Consider the following 27173-nt stretch of genomic DNA (forward strand, 5'->3'; position numbering starts at 1 on the left):
ACGTCTTCCGGTAAGATACCGTGTAAGACATAATCAATAATAGGGAAGCGCCAATCTCGAACTTCAGGTTCAACTCCTGTTGAATATGCTTCTTTGGCAACCGAATCGTAGATAGGGACGATAAGTTGATGAGTTCTCACTGTAATTAATTGTTCTGTCTCGGGAGGCTGAGCCAGAGATACCAACAATGTCGCCAATGCGTCTGCGTATGTATTTTGGAGACGCGGAACGTACTCGATGAAAAATTCTTCAAACGAGCTTGCCACCTCAATGGCCACCTGGTGGTATGGAATCAGGTCTTGATTTCTGACCTTATACTCTCCTCGAATCTGATTAACTACTAGTTGAGAATCTCCAAAAGCTTTAAGGTATTCGACCCCCAGCTCTTTGGCAAAATTGAGTCCAATTATCAGCGTGTTGTACTCGACTACGTTATTGGAGCATGGTTTGGTCAACGAATACGCTCTAGGTAGGACATGCTTTCCCGGGGATACTAAAACGACCCCCACTCCTGAGGAGATTTTAGAACATCCGGGTACGCTCGCTACATTGGTTGATCGGGAAGCCCCATCGAAGTACAATTGCCACACTTGTTGATGCGAGGTGGTATTAACTTCGTGAGTTTCATCTGGCAAATCGTCGTACAATTCGACTACATCCTTCGTAGGATTTTCCGCCAGGAGATCGCAAATAGCTCGTCCTTTAACTGATTTTTGTTGCTTGAAGTACAAGTCATATTGCGACAAGAGTAAAGCCCATCTGGCTAAACGCCAATTCATGGAGGCCGGTTGGGTCATGAATACTCGGATGGGATTTATGTTGGAAATGACATAGACTGTCTGTCCAACCAAATAATGTCGTATTTTCTGAATCGCGAATACCAAGGCGAGGCATTCCTTCTCAATCATCGGATAACGAGACTCAGCTCCTACCAATGTACGACTCAGATAATACACAGCTTGTTCGTGACCGTTATCGTCGTCTTGTGCAAGTAATGCACTTAACGAATGGCTCGTCGCTTTGACATAAATCAAAAACGGTCTGCTTAATTTTGGTGCAACGAGAATAGGTGGATTCGCCAGATATTTCTTAATATCTTCGAATGCCTTTTGGCATGCTTCATCCTAAACGAACGACACACCTTTCTTTGCAAGTTTAGAGAATGGTTGACATTTTCCTGATAGATTTGATATAAACCGACGGATATATGCCAATCGACCTTGCAACCCCCTGAGTTCTTTAAGATTCCTCGGTGGTTGTAATTCGTGTATCGCCTTCACTTTATCAGGATCGATATGAATCCCTTTTGTGGTAACGACGAATCCCAGAAATTTACCGCTCGACATTCCTAGGAAGGACTTAGTCGGGTTCATTTTCAGCTGATGAGTTCTCATAAGCTCGAACATTATCTTCAGATCGTTAATGTGGTCGTTTTTATCATGACTTTTAGCGACTAGGTCATCGACGTAACATTCGACGGTCTTCCGGAGGTGCTCTTGAAAGATCTTCGTCATTGCTCGTTGGTATGTAGCGCCGTCATTCTTTAAACCGAATGGCATAACAGTATAACAAAAGACGCCAAGGGGTGTTCTGAATGCTGTATGCTTTTCATCATCCGGGTGCATCTTGATTTGATTATACCCAGAAAATCCATCAATGAATGACATTCTTTCGAACCCGCATGTATTGTCAATGATGACATCCGTAATTGGGAGAGGAAAATCGTCTTTGGGACAGGCCGTATTCAGATCTCTGAAGTCAATACAGATTCTAATTTTTCCGTTCTTTTTAAGGACTGGTACGACATTGGCCAACCATTCAGGATGTTGTTCTTCTCTGACAAAATCTGAATCAATTAGCTTCTTGACTTCAGCTTCTATTGCCTCTATAATCTGCGGACGAAACCGTCTTTGTTGTTGTTTGACAGGTTTAACATCCGGTTTAATGTTAAGGCTGTGCATTGCTACATTAGGGTCGAGTCCCGGCATATCTTCGTAATTCCAGGTGAAAACGTCGATATACTCTTTAACTAGGGCGATTAATTCCTCTTTTTCATCTGGTGGGAGATCATCGCTAATAAATATAGGTTTCGGATTAGCTTCGTTACCCATATTAACTTGGACCACTTTATCTTCTGTAGGAGGTTCTCTTTGCTCAAATCGATCACCGTATTGGATATTCATGTAATGTATCCAAGGATCTTCCCAAGTGGGTAACTGATCGTCTTCTTCTGTTGTAGAAGGGTCAACCGTTGCCATGTTTGACATGAGAGTTTTGAACTTTTCTCCAATGCTCACATCAGAATCCCAATTTGAAGTATCGGATGAATGTCCGCTCCTATCTATTAATTGGTTAATGATCTGTTGGCCATAATCGTCATCGGATGATGAAGCATAACCCAGACCCCTATTACGGCTGTAATAATTAACTGGTTTTCCTTTTGGTACATAGGCAGGACGGGGTGGAACCCTAATACCTTGACCAAAATAAAGACCTTCACCGAGCGAGAGGTCATAACCCTGTTTTGTCATATAACCATTCGCTTATGAACTATACCGAGAGAAATGTCGCCCGGGTTTTTCTTCATTCGAATTGGTGTCCAAGAAAAGATCAGGAGTTGGGGATGGATCCCCTTTTCCAAAGATTATTTCTTTTTCACCCCCTGTCTTTGCGGGTAGAATCACAGTTGTTCCAACTGGATTTTGAAGATATTTTATCGTCGTGCAAGACGAGCGAAGCGGCATGTGTAGACTAGGATCGTCATACAATTCCTGCATTACATTATCAAGACAAGGCGAATACTCTAAATCATCCTTTATTATTTCATCGGCAAGTTGCCAGTTACAACTTTCGTCCGACGATTCATCACCGTCAAGATCGATTACAAGAGGTTCAATGTCATTTAGTACAAGACCTTCACTATAATCGAGCCCGACTTCGGTATCAGCTTCTTCTCCGCTGTCCGTGCCATGGGCCGATGGTTCAGTATCGGACTCAGCACCATAAAGAAGGGAGTCAGTAAAGTAATTTTCTAACCCCTTGAATGGTTGCTTATCCGCGACCACCGTCTTGACCTCCTCATTAGTGTCGACATACTTCAAACACTGATGGAGGGTGGAGGGAACTATAAGATTACCGTGGATCCATGGACGACCCAACAGTAAATTATAAGAAGTCTCCGCATCGATTACATAGCAGGTGACTTCAGACTTCAAATCTCCGAGTTGACATTTCACCCGGATTTTTCCTAACGGTCTTGACCCGCTAGTATTGAACCCATAGATAATCGTTCCTGTGGAGGCTAACTTGCTGGCGGGTATTCCGAGGTAATACATCAACCGAAGTGGCATGATGCTAACAGCGGAACCCGGATCGACTTGGATCCGGTTGACAACGCTCGAACCGATATATCCAGTAAAATATAACGGTCTATCATGCTTTGAATTCCTGACTTGCATGTCTTCTTTTGTGAAAGCAATGCAAGGAAATTTGGTGGCTGCCAGATTGCAATGCTGCACTGATGACTCTGGCTTTTCAGGAGTTGGCTTGATCTGAGTGAGGAATACTTCAGAATCAGCCAAAGCTTCTTGTAAAGCTTCCCTGGTTTCCTTCGAGAGGCGCAGCAACTCGTACAATGTGATTCTTGCTGGGATATTAGCCAGCTGAGCCATAACGTCGAAACGATATGGTGCGTTCGAGCTTTCCGGTTTGTCTCGTCCAATCGGTCGACTAAAACGAGACTGCTTCGGAATTTGAACCTCTCTGTGTTGAGGTTCTTTTTCTTTTTGCTTAACAACTTTCTGAGGTTTTTCAGCTGCTACTGGTGGAGTTATGGCTACCCCCAGCTCCGTAAGAGTTTTGGCATTTGGATCTGAGGTTTCCGGATACCTATAATGGTACTCGTTTCCACTTCTTGTAGCAAAAACTTCCTGTTCTCCATCAGAAAGTGATAAAGCTGCTATATCCTCATCGTTCTTCTCGGGAATCGCCGAGGCTCCATAGCAGGACTTCTCCTTTCCCTTGCCTTTTGACTTCTTCTTTGATGTGGGTGTCGTCCACTGTTCATCTTCAAGCAAATCCGGATGAATACCAACATCAATTAATGTTTGTATTTTGTCTTTTAATACATAACACGTATTTGTGGGATGGTGGACCCTCCTGTGATATGCACAATATTTTGGGTCATTGATCTTCGTTGCTTCTTCTTGGTTTGTGACCAGTGGAAGCTTGATCTTGTTATTCTCTAACAGGTATTTGAAGATGACCGGAACTTCATCATCTTTGAAAGAGTATTCCTTCGGGAATCTGGGTTCCGAAGTCTTGGGTTGCCTCAGAGGTTGTTGATTCTGGTTTGGCGTCAGTTGGAAAGATGATTGCTGTGGTTGTTGTTGCGGCGGCTGTTGTGACGTTTGATGTGCATCCACAGCGGCTACGGACCCTCTTCCTCTGCCTCGAGGATTGAAGTTCTGCTTCTGATTATTAGGTGGTGGCAGACCTCTCTCCAAATTCTTTCTCTTGAGAAAGCGTTCAGCCTGTTCACCTCTCATTTTCAGTTCTTTCCAAGTTTTAGAGGGTACAACCCCCATCACCTCTAATACATCCAAGGATAAGTTATTATGACATGTTTGCAGAATAAATTCCTCTGTGAGTGGATCTTTGCAGTTCATCGCTTTATCCCAGAATCGTTTGACAAAGACATCGACCGATTCCCCATCCTTCTGCTTCTCATCCAACAACGTGCCAATTGAGACCTCTGTGTCGTCATCGAAGAAATTGGTGAGGAATAGTTCTTTCATATCCTCCCAGCTAGTGATACTCTCAGGCTTAAGGCGTCGGTACCAATCGAAGGCAGGCCCGCGAAGGGTTCCTACGAATGACCGGACCATCAGGGCTTCGTTCCCGGATATTGCGCCAAGATGCGACTTGAAATAGATCAAGTGCTGAGTTGGTGAACCCCTGCCATCAAAAGGAGTAAAGTTAATCAAATTAAATTTCTGGGGATAAGGAATCAGGTCCCACTCCCTCGGGTACGGGTATGGGATGCCCGTTTTCTTCACTTCTTGAGCCGTCATCAAAGCGTTGACTTTGCTCTCAAGATCGTGCATCTTCGTTGAGTGGATGACTTGGTCGGACCGCTTCCGGAGTTGTCTTTATCTGGAGGAGGATCGTCAAAGATAGTCTCATCCTCTTTATTACGCCGACTGGATTCCGCCTTCTGGCTCGACTCCGGTTGGTGTTGCTGAACCTGCAAATCTCGCATCTGCTGCATAGTCAACTCCATCTCGGTTTTAAATTCAGCTCTAATTTCTTCGCGTTGTTTAGCCAACGCTTCCTGCAGTATGTGAGCTAGTTGATCCGGCGTGATCGCGAATGATTCTCTGACTCGCCCTACGCTGGATGCGGTACTGTCTGAAGCTACAGCCGAACAAGTGTCTGACAGTTCTTCGTCTGAAGATAACCCCTCGTGCATTCTCTTGTAATCCCGACGTAGGTTGGCTCTTCTTTGTAATCGCGACATTCTTTGAGAAAGACTCCGCTCAACTCTCCCTCCTGGAGAGAAATCAGGGTCGTGGTTAACTGACTTTTGCTTTCCTTTGTTGGTCATGTTGATAGTGACCTCAGGGAACTCATCTTGTCGGATTACAAGTTTCTTCTTGTTGAAACGTCTCATTTTGGGTCTTGACGCTTCATTGGACAATCTTTGAAATACAGAGACTCTTGTTGAATTATTTTTAGAGCAACCGCATTCCGTCAATACTGCCTTAATGAGCCTCTCGCATGCGCAATGGGACTCATCTTCTCGGACAATCCTCTTTCTTGAGTTATTTTTCTGATAGTACAGCTCATCATTATTATGATTCGAGCAACTTATCTTTTACTTCTGAACTTTGTTGACGTGCACAGGACGACTGGTCGTCGCCTCTGCGTGATCCAAAGTTAAATTTTTAAATACACCCCCATGGGGGTGTGGAATTTTCATAGGTTCTAAACGATAATGAACTGGTATTCTCTCGTTTTGGACTGGTGCAGTTCTGACAGGAGGGTGTTTACGACCCTCTGCATATGAAACCACTAAGGGATTATTTACAGGATCTGGTTGTTCCTTGACTGGGGCTTTGCCTCGATTGTTAACTGAAGGACCGAGGTGATCCGCCATTGTGATTTTAAACTTAGACAAATCTGGGCTAACCCAGTGTTTCACTGATGATGCATTAGACGGGCCTGGAACAGATGTTTGCGACGTCTTCGGCATCCAAACTCTACGGTTCTTCAGTGGCTTTTCAGACACTGTCTCCTTCTTGATTCCTTGTGCTTGTTGACGAAGAGCGCGAGCACGGGCGGCCTTCGCCTGACGCTTTTGTATCCGTTCCTTAAGAGTTGAACGGGCTCTTTTGACGAGAGTCCACTCCTCCGTCGTAAGCTGTGCAGAAATGTGATTATTTTGCCGTTGAGGCAACTGATTCATTTTCTGTTTCCTCGACTCTAGGTCCGCATAGTAATGGACCCAGTCGGTTTGTTGCATGGCCTTAGCCAATTGACGAGCACGGCGCTGGCGCTGTCTCTGACGAGCTCTCTTCGTCAGCACCGGTGAGCTATTGATCAACGACTCCGTAATGGGTGTAGAATCGTTTTGAGCAGGGATGTTGCAGGCAAATTCCTTAGCGACGATCGGGCAAGAATATTTGCCTGCGGCCTCCGTTGGAATTGCAGACTTGAAAGTTTTCTTGGAAGACGAAATCTTCCTATATTTGCGAGACGAGTAAGATTTCGCGGATGAGGATGACAAATACTCCTCAAACTTCGCCTGATCGAACTCGTATTCGATCTCTTCATTGACAACGATCTTGATCGGTTGTGACACCGCGGCCTCGGCAGCGAGGCCGCTGGCTCCCACTGTGGTCGCCAGTTTTCAGCAAAATGATTACAACAAATTCAAGGAAATAGTCTTTTTATAAGACCTTTTCTACACAACAAAGCAAAAATTACAACTCTTGAGAAAATAACACAAAAAATCGTCTATCGATTCTTGTTTTTGTGGGACTTTGCCTGTGCCGGGAACGCTTTGGTTCGTGGACCGCCGAGTCACAGATCGTGAAGGGGGTTTACTGATTCTGACTTCGTTTATCGAAGTGAGAATTTGAAAGGATATCTTTGTTCGCGGGAAAATTCGTGTCTTTCTTTGTTATTGATTCCATTGTCATCTTGAGTTACAACTTTTTGAGTTACAAAAGATCCGGTCTTTTTATAAGATCCGGTTACAACGAAAATCAAATAAAAATAAACAAAGATTACAACTTTTCTCCTTTATGTCGAACGAATCGCGAGCTCCTGTTTTGCGGTCGCTCGCTTGGTGGGTTCTTTGCCTGCGCCGGGGTTGTTTGCCGTGGACCACCGCGAGATCTAGATCCGGTCGGATCTACGCAGTACGACGGGTATTATTTCACCAAGGAAATAATAGCCGGGGAGGATTGTTTCACCAAGGAAACAATCGTCCAAGTCTCGGGATCTAAGACCAAGCCTAGATCCGGAGTTCGTACGCGTAGATCTGAGATCTGATCCTCTCGAACACCTGCCTTATTTGACGTTGATGATCGCCGAGCACCAGATCTGAAGGAGTGAGTCCCCGAAGTCCCAAAGTTTCAATCTTTTTTAAGTTCCGAGTCTCCAATCCAGCAGGGCTTCGCCTCTCTCCAAAATTTCCAACCTTCTCAAATGACAAGGGGGTGGCCTATTTATAGGCTCTCAGGACAGTGCCCGCAAAAAGAGAAACGTCGGCCACCGTCGGCCACTGTCGGCCACCTCGAGGTGGCCGGCACTGTGCCGAGCCACCTTGAGGTGGCTCGGCTCTTGGCCAAGCCACCCCAAGGTGGCTCGGCCTTGGCCGAGCCACCTTGAGGTGGCTCGGCTTGGGCCGAGCCACCTGAAGTTGGCTCGGCTTCGGCCGAGCCCCTCTAGGTGGTGGGTTTGGTGTTTTCCGCCTTGGTTCTATCTGTGATTTGGTTCTGTGGTTGATTTATCCAGACTTGATTCATTGACCTGATTTGGCAGTAAATCCGGATCCCGATTAGGCAGTAAATCCGCTTCTGAGTTGGAGTCCGAAACCGATCTTGATTCGATCGTCATTCGTCCGAGTATGCCTTTGGTTGGATGACTCGTTGACTCTTCGAACCCTTGGCTTGATCCCGCACGTGTATGGATGCATTCCGTCGCTTGATGCGATTCGTCGATCTCGTCGCCTCGTTGGTTCGTCGGTTTGTGCCGAGCTGAGCAAAAGGGACCTATAAGCAATTTTATATGCCTACAGATACCCCCTCCAAAGTATTTCAGTCTCGTTCTTTTATAGAAGAGTCTGGAATACTTTGGATATGATTGTCCCCACCTTCAGTCGGTGTAATGGGACCTTGGAATGACTTCCGTTCTTGATTCCTTCAATCTTCCAGGCTATTCGGTGCTTTGTCGAATGTCTGCAAGAGGAGACAGTGTTTGCTGTCTCGGCCCGCGAGACAGTAAACACTATCTCGGAAACAGTAACCGTCAGGCAGTTTTCGTTTTAACTGTCTTCCCACGTTTCAAACTCCGTTATTTTGGCAGTTATCCACGTGATTTTCACCCACGATGCTTCCCACGTCCCTTGGTAGTTAATGAACATGTGTAGGGCAGTTATCGAGGTGGTTTTTGACTATTTCAACACTGTCTCGCTGGCGAGACAGCAAAGTCTGTCTCGCTGGCGAGACAGCAAAGTCTGTCTCGCTGGCGAGACAGCAAAGTCTGTCTCGCTGGCGAGACAACAAAGTCTGTCTCGCTGGCGAGACATCAAAGTCTGTCTCGCTGGCGAGACAGCAAAGTCTGTCTCGCTGGCGAGACAGCAAACTCTTGTGATTTTTTGTGATTTTCCAAAAACAGTATGAGATCAATTCTTGTGATTTTTTGAGTGATCTTCTCTATGTTTGGGATATCTATTAGCATTTTTTGACGCCTACAACTGTAGGCCATTTTCTCTGACAACTCTCTTTCTTGAGTTATCTTTCTGATAGTACAGCTCATCATTATTGTGATTCGAGCAACCTATCTTTCGCTTTTGAACTTTGTTAACATGCACAGGACGACTGGTCGTCGCCTCTGAGCGATCCAAAGTTGAATGTTTAAATCCACCCCCTTGCGGGTGTGGAGTTTTCAGAGGTCCTAAACGAGAGTGAACTGGTATTCTCTCGTTTTGGACTTGTGCAGTTCTGACAGGAGGGTGTTTACGACCCCCTGCATATGAAACCATTAATGGTTTATTTGCCGGACATGGTTGTTCCTTGACTGGGGCTTTGCCTCGATCATCAACTGAAGGACCAAGGCGATCTGCCATTGTTATCTTGAACTTGGACAAATCTGGGCTAACCCAGGGTTCTACTGGTGTTGCAGTAGACGGGCCCGGAACAGATGCTTGTGGTGTCTTTGGCATCCAGACTTTACGATTCTTCGGTGGCCTTTCAGTCACCGCCTCTTTCTTGGTTTCTTGCGCTTGTTGACGAAGAGCGCGAGCGTGGGCAGCCTTCGCCTTACGCCTTTGTATCCGTTCTTTAAGGGTTGAACGGGCCCTTTTGACGAGAGTCCATTCCTCCGTCGTAAGCTTTGCAGAAATATGATTATCTTGCCATTGAGGCAACTGGGTCATTTTCTGTTTTCTCGACTCTAGGTCCGCATAGTAATGGACCCCGTCGGTTTGTTGCATGGCCTTAGCCAGTTGTCGAGCACGGCGCTGACGCTGTCTCTGACGAGCCCTCTTCGTCAGCACCGGCGAGCTATTCATCATCGACTCCTTAAGGGATGTGGAGTCGTTTGGAGCAGGTATGTTGCAGATGGGTTCCTTAGCAGCAATTGAGTAGGAACCTTCACCTGCGGCCTCTTTGGGTATTGCAGACTTGAAAGTTTTCGAAATCTTCCTATATTTGCGAGACGAGGAAGATTTCGCGGATGAGGATGATAAATACTCCTCAAACTTCGCCTGATCGAATTCGTATTCGATCTCTTCATTGATGATGATCTTGATCGGTTGCGACACCGCGGTCTCGGCAGCGAGACCGCTGGCTCCCACTGTGGTCGCTAGCTTGTTTGGTTCAAAAGTCGCTGCTGTGGAATTCATTATAACTTTGTTCGATTACAACAAATTCGAAAGAATAATCTTTTTATAAGACTTTTTCTACACAACAAATCAAAAATTACAACTCTTGAGAAACAAACACGAAAATCGTCTATCAATTCTCGTTTTCGTGGGACTTTGCCTGTGCCGGGAACGCTTTGGTTCGTGGACCGCCGATTCACAGATCGTGAAGAGGGGGCTTATGATTCTAACTTCGTTATCGAAGTAGTTATATGCCTACAATCTTATCAAAGTAAGATAGTCGTTCTTCTTAAAATCAAGTCAAAGCTTAATTTCAAGGAGTTGCACGAAAACTCAAATCTGCTCTCTCTACTCTGGATTGCTCGAAAATATGCTCTATCCTCGTCAGAAATGACCCTAGGGGGGGTATTTATAGCCTCTGGGGTAATAACTGCACAAAACTCAAACAAAACCGACATTAGTACGGCGAGACAGTGTTTACTGTCTCGGGGGGCGAGACAGTGTTTGCTGTCTCGGCCCGCGAGACAGTAAACACTATCTCGGAAACAGTAACCGTCAGGCAGTTTTCGTTTTAACTGTCTTCCCACGTTTCAAACTCCGTTATTTTGGCAGTTATCCACGTGATTTTCACCCACGATGCTTCCCACGTCCCTTGGTAGTTAATGAACATGTGTAGGGCAGTTATCGAGGTGGTTTTTGACTATTTCAACACTGTCTCGCTGGCGAGACAGCAAAGTCTGTCTCGCTGGCGAGACAGCAAAGTCTGTCTCGCTGGCGAGACAGCAAAGTCTGTCTCGCTGGCGAGACAACAAAGTCTGTCTCGCTGGCGAGACATCAAAGTCTGTCTCGCTGGCGAGACAGCAAAGTCTGTCTCGCTGGCGAGACAGCAAACTCTTGTGATTTTTTGTGATTTTCCAAAAACAGTATGAGATCAATTCTTGTGATTTTTTGAGTGATCTTCTCTATGTTTGGGATATCTATTAGCACTTTTTGACGCCTACAACTGTAGGCATGACAATATGAATTAAATGTTTAGAGTGGTAAAATATTTTAAGTTTTCACTTAGGAGGGAAAGGCTTGATTCTCAAAAACTAGAATGGTGGAAGCATTTTTTCTAAAAAAAAGCATGTCATATCAGCAAAAGTTAACAAGAAAAACTAAAAAGGACAAAATTTAATAACGGTGTAAAGTTAAGGATCTCTATTGATGAGTTTTAAATGTTAATGACCAAAAGGGAATCAGGCTTAGACAATAATAACCTCCATTCATAAACTTTTGCCTTTAAAAAAACCTTCAAGAAAAATATTTCATCATCCTCCATTGAGAGTCAATTCTCAACAATGCAAGATTTATTTTGTCACTCCCTCGACCAAATATCATTTCTACATCTTGCATCAGACCTTAACTACTTTAATTATTTTCTTCCAATCCTCAGCAAAAGATTATTCATGACACATGCATAACAATATAATCTATTCCTCTACAATAAATGGAAGGACCCAAGATTTACTATTCATGCCACAGTAAATGCTACAGTAAATTACTGTAGCATTGTTACTATATGTACGCACGTAAAAATTCCTGGTTTCTTAATGGAGATTTGTATTGATAAGAGTTGCTTATTACAAATCAAGAGTCTAAAAAAAGATTATAACAGAAGCGATGAGAATGCTCTTCTTATTTAACGTGTGTTCTTTAGTAGCGATAGGATGCCTCACTCGAATGCTTGCGTCGAGTTTGCTTCCATTGGACGATCCGATCTAAATTACGGTTAAGCTTCAGTACACAGTAGAAGCTCCTGTGTGATTGAGTTAGATTATACCCGAGCTTGATTTGTATCAAGGCCGAATGCTTAGAGAGAGCTAAAATGCAAGAGTTTGCAGAGAGCTAATGAGTCTCAAATCTGAGAGTTCAGATTGAGTCTATTTCAACAATCCAAACTTATAGCCAAGAATGTTCCACCAAGCAAGCCAATGGAAGTCTCTGCTTGAAGAGCCTAAACACCAGCCAGGAGCAAGACCTAACCTGAACTAGCCCTCTGATTGAAGAGTCTTAAAAATGTCCAACCGCGCACGCCCCTTGAAAGTTGGCTATTGAGGCTTATAAATAGGCAACAGATGACATGGGCCATCCCTTGATTTGTAGGATATGACCACCAATGGGTGAGGAGCACCATGCTCTCCCCTAGCTGTGGGATGTGACCACTAGAGGGGTGATAGGAGTCACGCATCATCATCCAGGACGTGGGAAGTGGGTAGACCCACCCCCACAAGCAAGCAGTTGCTTGCACCACTCAGGCGAGGCTGGCAAACTTGCAGGTGAGCTCGAGTGTAGTCTAAATGTTCAAGTGAGCTTGTAGGAAAGCTTGTTGAATAGGCGGGTCGGCTAGTGGACCCCTCAAGCGTTAGATGAGATTGATTCTGTAGGCGAGCTTGGTTCGTGCAGGCGAACTCCCTGCATGTGAGCTTGACTCGTATGGGTGAGTGAAGCAGTTAGGAGAGCTTGACTCGTGCGGGTGAGTCAAACAAACATGTGAGTTTGACTTGTGTTGGCAAGTCAAACAAACAAGCGAGCTTGACTTGTGCTGACGAGTCAAACAAACAGGGGAGCTTGACTCGTGCTGACGAGTCAAATGAATAGGCGAGCTTGATTCATGCTAGCGAGTCAAGCCATACTAGCGAACTTTGGCTCATGCAGGCGAGCAAAGCGTGTTAGCGAGCTATGATTGTAGGAGAGCTCTGCGTGGCCTCTTGAATGCAGGTGAGCTTGACTTGTGCTGGCAAGTCAGGCGAGTTTTGCTTGACCTTCTGAATGCAGACAAGCTTGACTTGTGCTGGCAAGTCAGGCGAGCTTTGCTTGGCCTTCTGAATGCAGACGAGCTTTGCTTGCTTTGAGCGCGCAGGCAAACTCAAACATGTGAGATTTGAGTTCTCTTGTGTAAATGCAATTTTTATTATCTATAAAACCCCCTTCAAAGCTTTTAGGCCTAAATCAGGTTGCATGTGGTCTGGATTACTTTGAATAAAGAGGATCACTATTCATTAGTTTTGGGCAAATTTTGAGCCCCTTGGTCGAGTTAAACTCTTCAGGCGAGCTCGATGAAGTGTAGGTGAGCTCGAGTCTTCAGGCGAGCTCAAGCCGTTGGCAGACGAGCTCCAAATGTGTAGGTGAGCTTTAAACATTGCCTGGCAAGCTTCATGCTTATAGGCAAGATGGATGGCTACGAACGAGGCCCAAGTCAATGGCAGGTGAGCCACGTGTTAGCGGGAAGTTTCTTGGGCTCGCTAGCTAAGGAGGCGCCTCGTCTTCACGCGCTCGATCTGAGCCATTGATTCGACGACGCCCTCGATCTCGATCATCATTTCAATGAGCGGTCGTGGCTCAAACCGCCAAATCTTAGCCGTTCATTTGGAATTCTGAATGCCCCGCCAGTTTTGTGGTGTTCGATTCGAACTGTCGAATCGAACCGCTGTAGTCGATCTGAGCCATTCGTCTCGGCTAAGATGGCGAATCTCGATCATTGAAATCTCACCTATATAAAATGCCTTGTCTCCCCTATCGGGAGACTACTGTTCCCTTCAAAATTCTCAAGCCTTCGAAGAACTTCTCTCTCCTCCGTCTTGCTTTTGCAATGGCCTCGAGGTCTAAAGTGCTCGCTTCCAAGGGGAAGAAGGAAGCTTCTTCCTCTTTCTCCGTTGCCGCTGCCACCCTTGGCATGGCTTAATCACACTGCGATAAGTCCAGGGGACTAATTATGAAGAAGACGAGCAGACTCCTATTCATCTACAAGCGAGCTTCGTCTATTCAGGCGAGACTCTGCAGTTCTGGCAAGATTGTCTGTCAGGCAAGATCTGCTTTCGCCAGGCTAGTCCTGCTTTGTCAGGCGGGCTCTGATCTTCGTCAGACGAGTTTCTGCCCTTGCCAGGTGAGATCTTCTTAACTAGGCAAGCTCGACTCATGCGGACGAGCCTCTGCCTTTGTCAGGCAAGCTCTGTTTGATAGGCGGGCTTTGCCAGATCGCTTGCATGATGGAGCTCCCCTGCATTTCGTAGGCCGCCTATCTTCAAGACTTGGAAGACTTTTAATCTTTCAAGTCAAAAGTTCTAACTCCTTTTTGTTGTGTCTTGCAGTTAGGCCTTGCCTACTGAGGTCATCCGAAAAGAGACCCCTTACTGCCGAGGAGGTGGACCGATATGAGGTGAACGCTCGCAAGAGGAGAAAACCGAGATCTGAGCCTACCAAATCTGAGCATATCCTGATCTCGGATGATGAAGAAGAGCTGCCCAATCAAACACCTGCTTCGAAATTCCCCTTACAGCCTTCACGTAAACCTGGTTTCCCCAACCCAGCAAACATAGGCGGTGGATGGAGGTCGCCTGTTGATGATGAGGGGCCACACCCCCAGATCCGGCCTATTGCTTTGATTGCCCCTAGTCAGGAATCTGCTTCTCCGGACTCCGGATCTGTGCAGGATCTCATCCAACGGTTGGAGAATGCTATGAAACAAGCAATTTCCGTCATTGGTGTTAGGTGGGGGACCTTCATGGAGTTTGACGCCTTCATAGCAGATAGCTTAAAGGCGATTTAGCACGCAGGTGGTGATCAATTGGCTAGGCGCTACAAATAGAAACTCATTCACCTGAAGGAAACCATGCTACGCTTGGAGAGGCTGGTCTTCTCCGATGAGGTTAACGAGGTAGTGCGACTCATCGGCCAGGCTTGGATCCAAAGGATGCGTGTGTGAAGCTCGAGAAAAGAGTATATCATAGAAGAAGTCTCTTATCGCGGATCTGCTTGGACGACAACGCCAATTACAGGTCACGATGGATGCTTCCATCTCTATTATCGCTTGGCAGAAGGCCAAGCTCGCCGAGGAAGAGTTGACCTCGAAGAACCTCCAGCTTAATTGATAGCGTGAACGTTCTGTTGGCCTTCTTGTTTTGATGATGATTTAGCAAACAATTTACATCTAATGTTATTGGTCTAGTGTTTGTGTTTTTGTATTTATTCTAGGCAAACAACGTGTTGGAGGATGGATGGAATAGACCTTCAACAACGATATCAAATGGAGGTTGACGGAATTGTGGAGTGAAGCATCGTATAATTCAAGTTCAAGATCCAAGTTTAGCTTCATCCGCAACGTGTACCAAGTTGAGCTCAATGAAGATCAAGATCAAGCTTGGGTAATTTAGTTTAGGATTTCTCGGCCATTGTAAACCCACACCATGAGTGGCTAAGCCATTGAAAGTTGTAAGTCTCTTCATCAGCTTTATAACACATCTTAAATCATCTCATTCCGAGATCGGACGAGAGAGTTAGAGCCAAAATACCCGAGGACGTACGAAGGCAAAACAACTCAGCCAGGAGTTGTGCCTCGCCCACACAATGAGTGGCTCGTCCATTGTAAGCCCACACCATAAGTGGCTCGGCTATTCAAAGTTGTAAGTCTCTTCGTCAGCTTTCTAACGCATCTTGAATCATCTCATTCCGAGATCGGACGAGAGAGTTAGAGCCAAAATACCCGAGGACGTACGAAAGCAAAACAACTCAGCCAGGAGTTGTGTCTCACCCACACAATGAGTGGCTCGGCCATTGTAAGCCTACACCATATGTGGCTTGGCCATTTAAAGTTGTAAGTCTCTTCGTCAGCTTTGTAACGCATCTTGAATCATGTCATTCCGAGATCGGACGAGAGAGTTGGAGCCAAAATACCCGAGGACGTACGAAGGCAAAACAACTCAGCCAGGAGTTGTGTCTCGCCCACACAATGAGTGGCTCGGCCATTGTAAACCCACACCATGAGTGGCTAAGCCATTGAAAGTTGTAAGTCGTTTTGTCAAGTTGGATCCAAAATACCCGAGGACGTACGAAGGCAAAACAACTCAGCCAGGAGTTGTGTCTCGCCCACGCAATGAGTGGTTAGGCCATTGTAAGCCCATACCATGAGTGGCTTGGCCATTGAAATTTGTAACTCTCTTTGTGAGGTTTCTAACGCATCTTGAATCATCTCATTCCGAGATCGGACGAGAGAGTTAGAGCCAAAATACCCGAGGACGTACGAAGGCAAAACAACTCAGCCAGGAGTTGTGTCTCGCCCACACAATGAGTGGCTCAGCCATTGTAAGCCCACACCATGAGTGGCTCGGCCACTGAAAGTTGTAAGACTCTTCGTCAGCTTTCTAACGCATCTTGAATCATCTCATTCCGATATCGGACGAGAGAGTTGGAGCGAAAATACCCGAGGACGTACGAAGGCAAAACAACTCAGCCAGGAGTTGTGTCTCGCCCACACAATGAGTGGCTCGGCCATTGTAAGCCCACACCATGAGTGGATAAGCCATTGAAAGTTGTAATTATTTTTGTCAGCTTTCTAACGCATCTTGAATCATCTCATTCTGAGATCAGACGAGAGAGTTAGAGCCAAAATACCCGAGGACGTACGAAGGCAAAACAACTCAGCCAGGAGTTGTGTCTCGCCCACACAATGAGTGGCTCGGCCATTGTAAGCCTACACCATATGTGGCTTGGCCATTGAAAGTTGTATGTCTCTTCGTCAGCTTTGTAACGCATCTTGAATCATGTCATTCCGAGATCGGACGAGAGAGTTGGAGCCAAAATACCCGAGGATGTACGAAGGCAAAACAACTCAGCCAGGAGTTGTGTCTCGCCCACACAATGAGTGGCTCGGCCATTGTAAGCCCAAACCATGAGTGGCTCGGCCATTGAAAGTTGTAAGTCTCTTCGTCAGCTTTCTAACGCATCTTGAATCATCTCATTCCGATATCGGACGAGAGAGTTAGAGCCAAAATACCCGAGGACGTACGAAGGCAAAACAACTCAGCCAGGAGTTGTGTCTCGCCCACACAATGAGTGGCTCGGCCATTGTAAGACCACACCATGAGTGGCTAAGTCTCTTTGTGAGCTTTCTAACGCATCTTGAATCATCTCATTCCGAGATCGGACGAGAGAGTTAGAGCCAAAATACCCGAGGACGTACGAAGGCAAAACAACTCAGCCAGGAGTTGTGTCTCGCCCACACAATGAGTGGCTCGGCAATTGTAAGCCCACACCATAAGTGGCTCGGCTATTCAAAGTTGTAAGTCTCTTCGTCAGCTTTCTAACGCATCTTTAATCATCTCATTCCGAGATCGGACAAGAGAGTTAGAGCCAAAATACCCGAGGACGTACGAAGGCAAAACAACTCAGCCAGGAGTAGTATCTCGCCCACACAATGAGTGGCTCGGACATTGTAAGCCGACACCATGAGTGGCTTGGCCATTGAAAGTTGTAAGTCTCCTTGTGAGCTTTCTAACGCATCTTGAATCATCTCATTCCGAGATCGGACGAGAGAGTTAGAGCCAAAATACCCGAGGACGTACGAAGGCAAAACAACTCAGCCAGGAGTTGTGTCTCGCCCAAACAATGAGTGGCTCGGCCATTGTAAGCCCACACCATGAGTGGCTAAGCCATTGAAAGTTGTAAGTCTCTTTGTCAGCTTTCTAACGCATCTTGAATCATCTCATTCCGAGATCGGACGAGAGAGTTAGAGCCAAAATACCCGAGGACGTACGAAGGCAAAACAACTCAGCCAGGTTCACATTTGCAAAATAATTTTAAAAGATCATCCATGTTTGCAAATGTTTCTAATGTTTCTCGTGCACATGTTTATGGTCAACAAAATCAAATGGGCCTCTTTCATTACACTAATTGCAATCGGAAAGGTCATTTATACAATTTTTGTTTTGACCGTGTTCGTGCACCATATGTGCCTAAGAGGGTTCATAACCCTAGGACTTTGAGCTTAAATGATAGGGGTCATGTCCCTAAATCTTTTGGTACCAAAGGCAAAACAACTCAGCCAGGAGTTGTGTCTCGCCCACACAATGAGTGGCTCGGACATTGTAAGCCCATACCATGAGTGGCTTGGCCATTGAAATTTGTAAGTCTCTTTGTGAGCTTTCTAATGCATCTTGAATCATCTCATTCCGAGATCGGACGAGAGAGTTAGAGCCAAAATACCCGAGGACGTACGAAGGCAAAACAACTCAGCCAGGAGTTGTGTCTCGCCCACACAATGAGTGGCTCGGCCATTGTAAGCCTACACCATGAGTGGCTTGGCCATTGAAAGTTGTAAGCCTCTTCGTCAGCTTTCTATGTTTTGATTTGTTGCTTTTGAATTCATTATAATTCACTTATATGATGATATTTATGTGTTTGTGCTAATGGATCATCTATTCGTGCTTTATAATGTATTCTATGAGTGGTTTGATCAAGTCTTACAAAAAAAAAAAATTGTTGATCAAACATCATTTTTGGTTTAAATGGTTGATTTATGATTTCATTTGGTTGATTTGTTTTCATTCGAAAACATTTTTTTTTGCATGATTCTCATGTTTTTTTCTCTCTTTTGATTTCATAAATCTATTTTTTATACATGGTTTTTAGGCTTGTATTTTGAGACTGTTTGTGGAAAATTTTGTAATAAGAAAATGAAGGAAAGAACTGTATTTGATTTTATTCTCTCTAACTGCGTAGAAAAAGAATGCTTACAACTCTCTCAACTCTCGATTACAATTGGATTTCCGATTACAAAAGAGAAGAGAATGATCTGGATTCTCTCCTTTGTTTAATTCTGGGTTATTCTTGGTAGCGATGAGATGCCTCCCTCGAATGCTTGCGTCGAGTTTGCTTCTCGTTGACGATCCGAATATCTATACTCACTGGAACAACGGTCTGGTCTGGTTGATAACTCTTGACGAGTTTTCTGTTTCAGAACAAACAACAAACTCTAATAATGATAGAGTTGTTTGAACCGAAAATGATTCAGTTAATGGGCCAAGTATCGATGGTTTGGAGCTCCTCCGTTTGTTGATTCCTCAGACTGTGTAAGGAGTCAATCCCTTTTTTTTTTGAAAGATCCGATCTCAAAAGTCCAACCCCGAACTCTGTTGAGTTTGCTGATATTTATAAGGAGATTAGGGGTGTAACTGCCCCCATAATCCGCTCCCAAATGAGGGTTTAGTTGCCTCATTAATCGGTTGTAACAACCCATTAAAACCACTCCCCAGATCGTGGGTGATGAGCGTTTTTTTTAACTGCCTGGATCGCGTTTGAACAAGTCAGAACTTTGACTTGCGTTCTGACCTAGATTCTGTGTTTGAACGCAGCATCTGGAGGTGCGTTCTGCAGCGATATTGAGCTGCATTCTTCTATGTTTGAAGGTGCGTTTGGCAGCAGTATAGAACTACGTTCGAAGTCAGCTGGAGCTGCGTCTGGCAGCGGTTGAAGCTGCGTTCAGCTGCTGATCTGAGCTGCGTTCAGAGGCTGATTTGAGTTGCATTCAGAGCTGATTTGAGTTACGTTCAAATTGTGTTTGGCAGCGATTGGAGCTGCGTTTGAGCTTCTCTGTCTTTATATATGGATGACACCAATGGCCATTCGAGAAGGTCCTATTCAGGTCATTTGTGACAATTGAGGCATCTCAATAATGCTCTATCAACTGCAGGTCGCGATCTCCACTAAGATTCCCTTGCATGGTTTAACCATGTACTCCTCAGTGTGTCGAATATCATTACACTGCTCATCAGCATCTCTAATAGTTGCTAATATAATATTAGTCATGTTGTTGTCGCAACCATCAAGATCAATCATCTCACATAAGAAGCTGCATTCGTGTTTGCAGCGGTTGAAGCTGCGTAGGTGATTGAATTGGTATTGTGTCTGGACGATGGTACGCAGGGAGGACTTCCACATCTTGGTTTGAAGAGATCGTTGATTTATAATCTCTTTCTGTCAGAGCGTTGCTAAAGATCGTTGTTTTGTAATCTTTGCTTTAGATCTTTGATATGTGAAAGTCTTCAAATTGTAGCCTTCTGGAAGTCGTCAGATTGTAACTTCCATCATCGATGTTTGATGGGGAATCAGCTACCTATTATTATTTTTAGACAGCCTACAGAACCCCCTCCAAAGTTTTCGAAAGTTCGCGGTTGACTGGGACGAATTTTCAAAATACTTTGGAACCCAAAAATTTCGTTGATCAAATGCGCCTCATTATAGATTGAGTGGAGCACCTTCGTTGACCTCCTCATTCTTTTTTGGTTCATCCGTAATGACTTGGGCTTTAGCTTGTTTGACTAAGTTCGTCATTTTCCGGGAAGCTGTGCATTTCTGGGTTTATGAAAAATTTATCATCATAGATGGAGAAAACCACAAGCCTGTATAAGAAGGACTTTATCCCCAGCTTAGTCAGGAAGACAGCCTCAGAGGGATTTACTTTATCTTCTTTCTTGATCAACTCGTCTGGGGCAATGGTCTCGTCCATATCGCCACTATTTGGAATATTAACCCTTTTGAAAGGGTTAATTACGTGATTGGCTGAGGTTGATCACCAGAACGCATGTCCAAATCATGCGTTCGACTGTTGAAACGTGAAGGTGCGTTCGGAAGTTGAAACCCTTCTTTTTGAAAACGCGAGAATCATGCTTCGGGTGAGATTTTGCCTAAAATCCCGTTTCGATTTGACAGCTACAGCTGTGTATAAATGGGTTACTGAGGTCAAATCGAAAGGTCATTCGACTTTTCCCCTTTTTACTCGATTTCTGAACAGGGCTCTTGTTCATCTTCTCCAGCACTTCAACGGAGGAAAGGATCCCTTCCTAAATACTTCGCCCATCTTCGTCTTCCTCGCCGCGGTTGCTATGGGGCCTAAGAAGAAAATGGCTTCTAAATCGAAGACCGCCCAAGCTCAGGATGTTCCTTCGACCAGAACCTCCGGGGATGATCAAATCCCGACACCTTCGTCGCTGGTTTCTTCAACTAATGGTAAGGTTGGACCATTGGAAGTTGGTTTGACAGATCTCACGTCCCTGACCCCTGATTGATGATCTGTATTTAAGCTCAAGAGATAATTCTGGGCTGGTAAGCAATTTCAAGAAAACGCATGACTAGCTCCATCGTTCATAAAATTTCAACGCAGGTTTAGACTCTGCGTTTAAAATCTTGGAGGTAGGTTGAGACCTCGCGTTCAAGACTCCGAACGCAGGTCTGAACCTTTCGTTCAAAATTTTAGATGTGGGTTGAGGCCCTGTGTTCGAGAATCTGAACGCAGGTCTAAACCTTGCGTTCAAAAATTCAGATGCAGCTTGAGACCCTGCGTTCGAGAATCTGAACGCAGGTCTAAACCTTGCGTTCAAAAATTTAGATGCAGGTTGAGACCCTGCGTTCGAGAATCTGAACACAGGTCTAAACCTTGCGTCCAAATTTTTGGCTGCAGATTAAGGCTCTGCATTAAATGATCTGGACGCAGGTCTGAGACTTCTTCTGACTAATTTTTCTATTTGCAGTATGCTACTCCTACGAGTCTCTTTCCTTCAACTACTACTTTGGTCACGCGGGAGGTGCGGTGAAGAATACAATTTTCAGCTTTGCCTTCGAATATCCAATATTCTAGGTCACCCACAAAGAGCGGGCGAAACTCATTACCCAAGCTTTTCCCGAGACTCTCAGGTCTTTGGTTACGAATGCCAAATTTGAAACCGCAGAGCGTGAGATTTTAAAGAAGCCATCCTTCCTATTCGGGGACTCTGTAAAAATGGATCCCAAGCGGATGTCCGAGGGGAATTACAAATGGCTGAAGGTCGTCAACAACCGTCGTCTCTTCCTTCCCAATTTGGAGCGGATGTGGCCGATCTCTTATTATCAGTGCGCTTCTATCCCACGGTCGATGAATTGGGAACTCGTTCAGGACCAAGGAGGTGTCGCCACAGGGCACATCACTCATCGGGGCACACATCCGGCCGGTTTCAATAATTTTATGGCTTTAAAGCCAGGTTTATTCCAAAAAGAACATCCTGTTGGAGAGTCTGCTAAGTTGGCGGAGGTGTTCATTAGACAATTTATCTCTGTCAAAGGAGAGTTCCCTGCTCAGGATTTCAGGGTTCCTACATGGGTTCACTCTAGTGACGCAGACTAGTGGGCTCGGATGATAAATTTTGTCTTGGAGGAGCTGGAAGAACCTTTACGGATTTCGGAATTAAAGGTTCCAATAATGGCTACCCGATACGGAATCTCTCCAAATTATAGCGAACTCTTTGTTATGCTGAAATTCTACAATCCCCACACCGGCACTTTTTTCACCCCAATTGGTGAATTAGGTTTCACTCTTCATGAGATGTTTGAGATTTCTGGATTGTCCTTCAGAGAATTGCCTTATGAGGAGTTTGTTCCCGGAAATAGGGAGTTGGAGATCTTGAAAAATGGTGCTCCCGAAATCTACAACACTTACTGGGAATTGATGTACCATTTCCAGATATGCGTGCAAACTACTGGGAAGAGAGCAGGCGGTGTAAAACAGGGACAGTGGGCGGAGTATCTTTTCCACAATCTGTGGGACAAAGAAGCTGAGGTGACTTGCTTAGCGGCCAGTACCCTCGAGGAGATCACGGAACGTATCAATGACACAACCTCTCATTATACTTGCGAGGTAGAGGAGGATGTCTTCCCGGCGTTTACCACGTTCGAAAGCTTCCACTATCAGGCAGAAGTCCATATCTCTGACATGGCTTTGTTCGCTGGTTTTCTAACTCTTTGGTTAAAGCGTTGTGTGGTACCCACAAGACCGGTGGACGCCATTACAGTAGAGGTCTTGTACCCTGCTGTTCTATTGGCTTATGGACGACCCTTGAATCTTCTTTCAGCCATGGTGTGCTGCTTACAAAGTGGCTTACGAGAACTATCTTCGGAGTTTATTGCTGTCAAGAAATTGGACTTCGACGGGAAGACTATCATTCAGACCCCAACCCCTCGGGTGCCGATGTCGTATATTTATTTGGTATCTTGGTTCGTGTTGCACTGCCCTCTGATAATGACGACTCCTGAATCAAGTGGCACTTCGACTCCTCTTGTTTAGCAATTAGAAACCTCTGAATGGGCCGGTTGGTATCAAGTTAAATTCCGTGAAATATTGAGACGGGATTATAATTACGAGATTGCTTGCAAGTTTCCCACTTTCGAGGGCGGCGCGTATGGAGAACTTCATCAAGACACTCCGGGACCGAATTCTTTCACCATGCTTAGCAGGGGTGCCTTTTGGTGGCTCATAAACATTCGTCCGGGCTATCTTATTTTTCGACAAGGGAGGAAATGCTTTATTGAACCATATCAGCCTTATCGCTTTTCTCGGCAATTTGGCTATGATCAGATTTACGTTGGGAATCTAAACCCTGCTCTTGTGTTCACGGGTAATGTGTATGAAGGAGCAAGGGCTTGGTATTACTCGGTAGCAGGATGTACAGGAGTGAAATTCCGACTACCGCACAAGATGCCCAACGTTCGTACTTCTTTGAGCTTTTGCACGTGGTACCAAGCTGCCTCTCAAATTTCAGCTTACAACATGAATACCTCTTGCTTGAAAGCCATCCGCAAATGGTACGCCTCAAAGAAGAGTGCCAAAAGGTTCCGCACCCGTGGTGCTAGCGAATATTTATCATATGAGAAGTCGATTCCCGAGGATGAACGACACCAATCACCAGAGCAAGTTCAGGAAGAGGTCAGGATGCCGGATACTCGTGAGGTAGAACCTTCAAGAGTTCAGACTCGGAGTAAGAGTGCCACTGGAAAACGGGCGTTAGGGCCGGTTGAAGAAGCCAAGTATGACAAAATAGCTCGTCGAAAGTTAATGCTCGAACCCCCTGCTTCCAAACTTATGTCGGATGCTCAGAAAGCATGGCGTACCGAAGAGGAAGAACAAGAATCGACTGCTATGGAACTCTCGCCTCAGCCTGGTCTCCCCACAGTTGGTCCTGCTTTAGGAGGCCAGGATTCTTCTGCTCATTCATTGCATGAAGAAGAGCGTGGAGATGAATCTTTTGCAGGGGGTGCGGAGTTTGTCCCCGAAGACACGCTTTATGATACTGCCTCCACTGCTTCTCATATTGCAGAAGATATACCTCCTGTCCAAGAACCTACTATGACTACCAAGCAAGACCCAGTAGCGGACAAGTCTCCTTCTGCTTCTGTGTTACTACCGCCTGCAGGAAGTACGGAGTTAAGCCCTACGACTGGGGTCATGTCAAAACCCACTATCGCCGAGGATCCACCAGCATTTTCTTCCGTAGGCGAAGATGAGCCCATGGACCATAACGATGGCGATGATGATATGGATGATGATGGTGACCAAAGTGGGGGTAATGAAAATGATGACAACTTGGGTGATGACAGCGATGATCCCGATGACTGGGATATTCCACCACCGCCTTCTGCCGACAAAGCGTCAGCCTACATTCCTTTATCTCTCACTGGTAAGTATCGTTTGTTTCTACTCGACTAATCTTTAATCTGTATTTAAACAGTTTTCTCATATAGATCCTATGATACATGAAGCGAGTACTGTTACTCCTCCTTCGACGCAACAGCTTATGCTACCACCGGCTCAGGTGTCAGAGCCACCTCGCTTAGGGACCTCAACGACGGCTCTCCCATCGACGACTTTATTGACAATTTCTTTAGCTTCTACAGAAGTTGTAGATGTGCCAAGGTCATCTCAAATGGGGGAACTGATGGCTTTACAATCGAGTCCATCTCAACTGGATATCAGCACTCCTTCTCAAGCCACTACGCCGAAGTCACCTGCTGGTCTTTTACTTGGCTCTGTATCTTCAGAAGTTTCTGTGCCGTCTCCCATAGCTGTTTCAAGTCCTACGGACGTGCCAGATTTTCTCAAGATTTCCCTTGACTACTTAGAAAGTCTCACCAAGAAAGTGATTGAGGTTGTATTGGCCGGCCGAGATACTTTTGAAACCTTCAAGCCCATGCTCACAAATAATTTAAACAACCTCAGGTTCGTGGGTGATGCCAATACTGTTCAGCGTTGCTCAGAGGCCATTTCGCGCCTAGAGGCACAACTAAGGTTCTTGGAGGCTTTAGGTCGTGCTGATATCCAGGCGTAGATTGCATCCACATTCGAGGATATTCGGGCCGAAGAAGTTAATAAGTATGAAGCCGCTCGACATCATATAGTAGAGCAAGAGGTTGAGGTGGAACATCTGCAACAACTGCATGCTCAAAAACAAGCTGAGCTAGCATTCTCCAACACTTCTTTGGAGAATTTACGAGAGAAGATCATTGCCGCTGAAGCAGAGTTGGCTAGGATGAAGGCTCAGTTCAAACGAGAAGAAGCCATCATCACTGAGCTCAACGTCAAAAATGCTACCTCTCTGGTGAATTACCGCACAAAGGCTAATGCCCTGGAGGAGGCTAAGAAGGGGGTGGCAGCTATGCTGTCTAGCGAGGACGAGCTTCGAAAACGGGCCAAGATGCTGGTTCGGGCCGACCATGAAGAAAAACTTTCTGACATTAAGTCTCAGCTAGCCTCATTTAGTTTGATGAATTGATGAACTTGCTTTTGTATCGTTCTTTTGGTAGGAACAACCCTTATCTTAAGTCAACTTGTTTTCCTTTGAATAAAGGTAGTGCTGCCTTTTGGCTTTTCATTGTTTCTTTTTCATATCATGTTTTGACATGGAACGATAAAATACCAGTTTGATATTACGACAACAACTATTTATTCCTCTTGTACTATGCTTTTGCCTTAAATACTGGAAGAATACTGTAAGTGCCAGGAATATAATATTAACATGGCACACTTTGTGGTCTTGTCGCTCTATTGTTAATAGTCGACAAGTGGAAGGTGTTGCGATTAGTGCAACTTTAAAGACCTATCGCTCTATTGAAGAGAGTCGATAAGTTAGAAGTGTTGCGATCGGAACAACTTTGGGGATCTATCGCTCTATTGACGAGAGTCGATAAGGTAGAAGTGTTGCGATCGGAGCAACTTTGAGGACCTATCGCTCTATTAACGAGAGTCGATAAGATAGAAGTGTTGCGATCGGAGCAACTTTGAGGACCTATCGCTCTATTGACGAGAGTCGATAAGGTAGAAGTGTTGCGATCGGAGCAACTTTAAGGACTTATCGCTTTATTGGTGAGAGTCGATAAGTTAGGAGTGTTACGATCGGGGCAACTTTGGGGACTTATCGCTCTATTGGTGAGAGTCGATAAGTTACGAGTGTTGCGATCGGAGCAACTTTGAGGACTTATCGCTCTATTGGTGAGAGTCGATAAGTTAGGAGTGTTACGATCGGAGCAACTTTGAGGACCTATCGCTCTATTGGTGAGAGTCGATAAGTTAGGAGTATTGCGATCGGAGCAACTTTGAGGACTTATCGCTCTATTGGTGAGAGTCGATAAGTTACGAGTGTTACGATCGGAGCAACTTTGAGGACTTATCGCTCTATTGGTGAGAGTCGATAAGTTAGGAGTGTTGCGGTCGGAGCAACTTTGAGGACTTATCGCTCTATTGGTGAGAGTCGATAAGTTAGGAGTGTTGCGATCGGAGCAACTTTGGGGACTTATCGCTCTATTGGTGAGAGTCGATAAGTTAGGAGTGTTACGATCGGAGTAACTTTGAGGACCTATCGCTCTATTGGTGAGAGTCGATAAGTTAGAAGTGTTGCGATCGGAGCAACTTTGAGGACCTATCGTTCTATTGGTGAGAGTCGATAAGTTAGAAGTGTTGCGCTCTATTGGTGAGAGTCGATAAGTTAGGAGTGTTGCGATCGGGGCAACTTTGGGGACTTATCGCTCTATTGGTGAGAGTCGATAAGTTAGGAGTGTTGCGATCGGGGGAACTTTGAGGAGGGTGGAGTTCAGACATTGAGAAGACTCCGTCAGATATTTTGTTTTAAACTGTGCAAAAGTTTTAAACTCAAGCAGCATATTCTTCAAAAATCCAATTCTAGAAATAGGGGCACCCCCTGCGTTCATGCCCTTGAATTGGGCTGCGTATCTTTGGGAGAACGCACCTCCAGAATATTGCGTTTGGTCTGGTTTGGTGGACGCAGGGTTTTGTCCCGCGTCTAATAGGAAGTCGAAGCGGCTATAATGATGACGAAGGGACCATACCCGTCGGGTGTCTTGGAACTCTATATCATTTAATTACTTATAAATAGGCTTGATTAGTCTTGTCAAAAGCCTTAACGCTTGAACTTCTCCCCATTTAGTGTGT

This window comes from Asparagus officinalis, chromosome 6, assembly GCF_001876935.1.
Source record: "Asparagus officinalis chromosome 6, Aspof.V1, whole genome shotgun sequence".
Lineage (NCBI taxonomy): Eukaryota > Viridiplantae > Streptophyta > Magnoliopsida > Asparagales > Asparagaceae > Asparagus > Asparagus officinalis.